Source organism: Malaclemys terrapin, chromosome 7 (assembly GCF_027887155.1).
Source record: "Malaclemys terrapin pileata isolate rMalTer1 chromosome 7, rMalTer1.hap1, whole genome shotgun sequence".
In the NCBI taxonomy this organism is placed as follows: domain Eukaryota; kingdom Metazoa; phylum Chordata; order Testudines; family Emydidae; genus Malaclemys; species Malaclemys terrapin.
The window spans coordinates 33,720,473-33,727,052 of record NC_071511.1 but is presented as its reverse complement, the minus strand read 5'-3'; the positions used below and the strand labels follow the sequence as shown (position 1 = coordinate 33,727,052).

The 6,580-nt window shown below is 53.8% G+C and overlaps 1 long non-coding RNA gene across 1 annotated transcript; it reads left to right on the top strand.

Annotated features, from left to right (window-relative positions):
- The first annotated feature begins 559 nt into the window (after window positions 1-559).
- On the top strand, window positions 560-2,360 carry LOC128840764 (uncharacterized). Its single transcript, XR_008445705.1, has 3 exons — window positions 560-804; window positions 1,411-1,498; window positions 1,917-2,360. It is a non-coding gene; the product is annotated as an uncharacterized LOC128840764 (long non-coding RNA).
- Window positions 2,361-6,580: the final 4,220 nt, after the last annotated feature.

Below are 6,580 nucleotides of genomic sequence, written 5' to 3'. Positions count from 1 at the left end.
TCCCTGTGCACTTGCAGGTGACCCTGCTCAGAATCCTATCTGACAGTATAGTTGAGCCTGAAGCATCCATGCTTTCCCACCTCCCCAGTCCCTACACACTAGTACCTGTTTAGTCCCCACGCAGAGAGTCCCACTGCTTCCCCGCAGAGGGAGGGTGAGGTCCTTAGTTTTTCCTATATAGAGAATCACCCTGCATAGAGCAACCTGGTGCCCACCAATATCCCCTATGCAGCTCCCGAAACAGGGGTCTCTACAGTCCCTTTGCTGCCACCGGGTGGTCACGGCGGCTCATTACAGCCATCTGGCGGGGGAAGCGCACGCGCAGTAGGTTCCGGCAGCCCCTTCACAGGAGCAGCCCTGGCAAAACCCGGCGGCATCCCCTCCCCTTTTTCGAGCCAGAGGCATGTTGAGCTCCTATTGGTCCGGGCGGCGCAGGGGCGGGGCATAACACCCGTCCCGACCCCGGCCGCGCCCAGGCGAGGGTAAGGCGGGCTCGTGCTGGGCTTGCTCCGCCCCGTTCGCAGCTAGGGGACAGGAGCGCTGGGAGGGGCCAGACCAACTGAGCCTCTCCCCCGAGTGGCCGAGCCCCAGGCTACCCGCCCTGTGAGGAGGCCCCGCCTCCCCAGCGGGTGCCTGGTCTCCGCAGCGTGGGGCTGGCGGGGCTCTGGCTGACCGGACACCTCTGTCTCCAGAGAGAGACGCGCTCTGCGCTGGAGGGACAGAGCCTGGCCACAGGGTCCCGGCCTGGGGCTCTGGCCTGAGGGAGCCGCTTTGGCCGTTTGAATTCGCCCTTCAGAGCACGAGGTGGGTGAGGTGACAGCTTGGATTGGACCAACTTCCCGGGGGGCTTGCACAGCGCGCGGCGCTTTTCTTCTGGCCGGGCGGCGTTCTCCTCTCGCTAGCTGCCGCCCGAGCCTGCCGGGGGCACAATGGAAAAGTTTGGCTGCCCTTTGAACTGCTCGAGTCTCGCAGGCTCCCCCACCCCCATCCCCAGGCTCCCCTCCTGGAAAGCAGCGGCCCCTCCCCGGAGCTCCCAGCTGTTGCTTTTACGGGGGGGGGGGGGCAGCTCGGAGGCTCGGGCAGCTGCGATGCTGCAGGGAGGGAGTTGGGGGGGAGGGGATGTGACCAAGCGGTGCCAGCAAACCCTGGCAGAAATTGGGGGGGGGGGGGCACCCGACTGTGCGTGCCTCCCCCCCTTTCCCCCCCCCCCGAGTGCATCGCCTCTGCTGGCATCGCTCGGGATGGCGGCTTCACTACAGCGGCGGGGGAGCCGCTCCTGCCGCTGTGCTGAGCGGCCGGGCTGAAGTGCTGCCGCGGCGCAGCTGCAGCGGTTCCATGTAGAGATCGGTGAGGCCGGACCTGACTCCGGTGTGACTTGAGGGGCTCAGAATTCGCTCTGTTTTCCTTCAGATGTGACCGCGAATAAGGAAATAAACCCTGTTACCTGATCACAGATCCTGGGTTGTCTGTAACCCTGGGACTGGCATAAGGAATCCAGGTAAATCTCAATCAGTCTAGGTACTTCTCTGGCCCCCATCACTGCAGTCTCCGTGCACCTCGTGATTATTAAGGGATTCTCCCCGCGCAATGCATGTGAAGTAGGGAAGTGTTCTTCTTAGTTGATAGGGGGTCTGGGAAATTCAGTGACTAGCCCAGGGTCACCTAGGGAACTTGGCCCAGATTCTTAAATGTATTTAGGCACTTAACTCCCATTGAAATCAGTGGGAGTTAAGCATTTAAATACCTTTGAGGTCAGATCTGGGCCTTTGTGGTTGAGTTAGGAATAGAACCCATGACTTCCCAGGCTCAGTTCAGTATCCTACCTACTAGACCGTCCTTTTCTCCTACTTAAAATGAAGCCAGCAGTTACAGCAGGGCCCTCCCACTAACTTTTCTATATGTGCATATTTTTTCAGTCTCACATGGATCATGAGTATGATTGAAATCCAGAGTCTTCAGATCCACAGCCAAGACCTGTTCTGCTTAACAATTCCTCCTTCTATTGGTGTTGTCCTGGAAATGAGCTGCTACGTCCCTGCTACCTCTATTTTACAGCTGTTGTGGCCTCCCAAGAGATGGTGAGGAAAGGGGAGGCGCCTGGGGCACTATTTAAGCTGGGTTTCTCCCTATGGCTGAGGTAATTCAGTCTTTGGCAGCAGGGGAGTAGAGGCAGGAGCTCTGAAAGATGGTGAGTCCCCACAGAGATGTGTGGAAAAGGGGAATATTCTGGCTGTAGTTGGTGGGATGTGTATATTGTTTGTTAAGCTCATGTGTGTCTGTCTCATTTATGGCTAATTTTACCCCTTCTTTTGGGTGATTTAAGTTTCCTTTTGGGGGGGAGGGGCGGGCAGAGAGAAGTGTGCCAAGAATCAATGGTTAGTGCCAACATTGTATTTAGTAAAAGCAGCAAAGAGTCCTGTGGCACCTTACAGACTAACAGACGTTTTGGAGCATTAGCTTTCGTGGTGAATACCCATTTCTTCGGATGCCATTCACCCATGAAAGCTCATGCTCCAAAACGTCTGTTAGTCTGTGAGGTGCCACAGGACTCTTTGCTGCTTCTAACAGGGCTACCCCTTTGACCATTGTATTTAGTGAGAGTCGCATTGGCAAAAGTAAACAAGAGGAAGGCCAGGTGTACACTACACACTTATATCGGTACAACTGTGTCGCTCAGGGATGTGAAAAATCCGCTATAGCCCTGCCACTAAAAGGCGCGCAGTGTAGTTGCAGGATCCTGCAGACAAAACAATTCTACCCCCATGGAGCCGCAGCAGCTCCTGCACACACAGCGCTGTTTACACAGGCGCTTTTCATAGTTAAACTTTTGTTTTTTCCAGGAGTGCGTGTGTGGGTTTGTTTATTTTTTAACACAACTGAAAGACAAGTTCCGGTGTAGACAAAGCCTCAGAGTTTCACTGCTCGCTAAGTACAAGGCGGAATAGATTGTTTAGCGTAGTTAACACATTTCAAGGGACCATTCAAGGTGAAGTGGCCTGTTAACACTCCTCCAGTCACAGGGAAGAAAGTAAAGGGCGGAGGAGAAAGCAAAGGGGCTGAGGGATCACATACAAGAGTGAAGTGTGTGAAGGTAAGTGGGGTGATCCGTGGGTTTCCTCTATATAGTTGTCTGTAGGGTTCCAAGCATTGGCAAACACTGTCCCCTGTGTATACTTGGTGGTTTAAAGGGGAGTGGGTGGGGTGGCACCCAGTGGGTTTTGGAGTTCAGAGAATATCAGGTGTGCGAGGCTCTTGGCACCTTGCAGGATCAAGGCCTTTGAGTGTATTTATTATATAAGGAGGGTGTGTGTATAAATATGTTGTTGTTGGTCAGAGGGACATTTTTGCAGGTTATAAAATGGAACACTTCTGTGTAGACTGAGTAGACCTTATTCCACAGTTGCCCATTCTGGGGTTTTCCCACCTTTCTGTCAAACAGCTGGTACTGGCCACAGTTGGAGACAGGGATAGTGGAATTGCAGGAAACTCCTTTTTATTGTGTTTATGTAAAGTCAAAGAAGCTGCTTGGAGGAAAGGGACCCGAGAACCCCCTCTGGCTAATCAGCTGCAGAGAAGCCAGAGGACAGACTGGTTTCACTTCTCAGACATTAGCAGGTAGCAAGGAATGTTTGAAAGCCACTCAACTGCATGCAGAGCTCCATAAAGACTCTTTTGAAGTCGTTCTCTGAACCTGAGGCCTTGGCTATACTTGCAGATGTACAGCGCTGTGAGTTAAACCTGACTTCGTGCAGCTGAGTAGGGAAAGCGCTGCAGTCTGTCCACACTGACAGCTGCCCAGCGCACTGTCGTGGCCAGATTTGCGGCAATTGCAGTGCTATTGGGAGTGGTGCATTATGGGCAGCTATCCCACAGAGCACCTTTTCCCATTCTGGCGCCGTGGGTTGTGGGAAGGGGACGTGGGTGCGGGGGATTCTGGGTCCTGTCCCAGTGCCCCGTGATGCATCGCTTCGCATCCCAGAAATCGCTTTGTTTCCATCCACCTTTGGCGCCATCTTTCAACGGTTTCTGTGCAGTGCGATCTGTCTGCGGGAAATGGAATCTGAACTGCTGAGGCGTATGCTGACGAGTCTCGCCAGAACGTCACGTTTGGTTGTTGAACTATTCCTTAAGATCCAAAGTGAGAGTGAGGGTGAGGAGTCCGACGATGCTATCGAGCCGCGTAATGCGTACGACACAAAATTACTTGTGGCATTCACGGACATGCTCCGCACCGGGGGATGCCGCTTTTGGGCTCGGGAAACAAGCACCGAGTGATGGAATCACATCGTCGTGGAAGTCGGGGATGACGAGCAGTGGCTGCAGAACTTTCGGATGAGAAAAGCCACTTTCATGGGACTGTGTGAGGAGCTCGCCCCCACCCTGCGGCGCAAGGACATGAGATTGAGAGCTGCCCTGCCGGTGGAGAAGCGGGTGGCTATTGCAATCTGGAAGCTGGCAACTCCAGACAGCTACCGGTCAGTCGCAAACCAGTTTGGAGTGGGAAAGTGGACCGTTGGAATCGTGTTGATGCAAGTTTGCAAGGCCATTAATTGCATCCTACTCAGAAGAACCATGACTCTGGGTAACGTGCAGGCAATAGTGGATGGCTTTACACAAATGGGGTTCCCTAACTGTGGAGGAGCGATAGATGGGACGCACATTCCTATTCTGGCACCCCCCCCACCTAGGATCCGAGTACGTTAATCAGAAGGGGTATTTCTCTATGGTTCTCCAGGCGCTTGTGGATCACCGTGGGCGTTTCATTGACATTAACACAGGCTGGCCCGGAAAGGTGCATGACGCACACATCTTTCGGAACACTTGGCTGTTCAGGAAGATGCAGGCCGGGACTCTTTTTCCCAGAGCGGAAGATCACGGTAGGGGAAGTTGAAATGCCCATCGTGATCCTTGGAGATCCTCCTTACCGTTAATGCCATGGCTCATGAAACCCTACACAGGGAGCCTTGACAGCAGCAAGGAACGGTTCAATTACAGGCTGAGCCGGTGCCGAATGACTGTGGAGTGTGCCTTTGGCCGTTTTAAAGGGCCGCTGGCGATCTCTGTATGGGAAGCTGGACTTGGCTGAAAACAGCATCCCCGTGGTTATATCGGCGTGCTGTGCCCTCCATAATATTTGTGAAGGGAAGGGTGAAAGCTTCACTCAGGCATGGACCTCCGAGGTTCAACACCTGGAGGCTGAATTTGCACAGCCAGAGAGCAGGGCTATTACAGGGGCCCAGTGCGGGGCTGCAAGGATTAGGGATGCCTTGAGGGAGCAATTTGAGGCTGCAAACCAGCAGTGATATCTGATGCCCTGCACGGGAGTGAAGTGCAGTAGTTCCAATCTTTAGGAATCCGTCTCTGCTTAGCAGACAAGCAGACTTGCAGTGTCTGTTTATTTCCTGGGCTAAGGAGTCTTTTCCTTTATGTAATAAAAATGGTGAGTAAGGGGGACTGATTGTTTCAGGGCCGCACTGTCCCCTGGGTTTTTGTGCCTTGGGGAGAACCCAACAGCTTCAGGGGGCACCTACACTGAACACTGTCCCAACATTTTCCATGTTGGAGTTCGTCCTGGAAGATGTCTCGCTGCTGAGGGTGACCTGGGAAGCAAGGGAGGGTCTTCTATTGCAATGTGGTTTCCGCCCTGGCCCATATGCAGCTTGGCTGTGTGCAGCAATGGTCCCCCGGCCCCTTGCGGCACAGTGGCGTGGACACGTTAGCCTGGCTGGGACAAGGACCACGGTGGCTCTCCTGATAAACCTCCGCAAGCGCAATGCACACGTTCTGGATGAGGCATTCGAGGAGATTACCGAGGCTGACTACCGCGATGTGATAAACCACATCAACGCACTATTCCGCATCTAGTACTTCTGTTAGTCTCAAAGGTGCCACAGGACCCTGTGTTGCTTTTTACAGATTCAGGGTATGTCTACACTACGGGATTAATCCGAATTTATATAATTCGGATTTGAAAAACAGGTTGTATAAAGTCGAAACGTATGCGGCCACACTAAGCACATTAATTCGGTGGTGTGCGTCCAAGTACCGGGGCTAGCGTCGATTTCTGCACCGTTGCACTGTGGGTAGCTATGCCATAGCTATCCCATAGTTCCCGCAGTCTCCCGCGCCCATTGGGATTGTGGGTTAAGATCCCAGTGCCTGATGGGACAAAAAACATCGTCGCAGGTGGTTCTGGGTACAGCCTCACCTCCTCCCTCCCTCCTCCCTGCATGAAAGCAACGGACGGCAGACAACCATTTTCGCGCCTTTTTTCCTGGGTGGGTGAACACTGCAGACTCCATACCACGGCAAGCATGGAGCCCGCTGAGCTCAAGACAGCAGTCATGAACATTGTAAACACCTCGCGCGTTCTCGTGGAGTTTATGCTCAGCCAGGACCAGAAAAACGAGGCGAGGAGGCAGCGGCGGCGGCAGCGCAGCGACAAGCATGATGAGGACATTGACATGGATGTGGACACGGACACGGATACAGAATTCTGTGAAACCACAGGCCCCGGTGCTTTGGAGATCATGTTGTTAATGGGGCAGATTCTATCCATGGAACGCCGATTCTGGGCAAG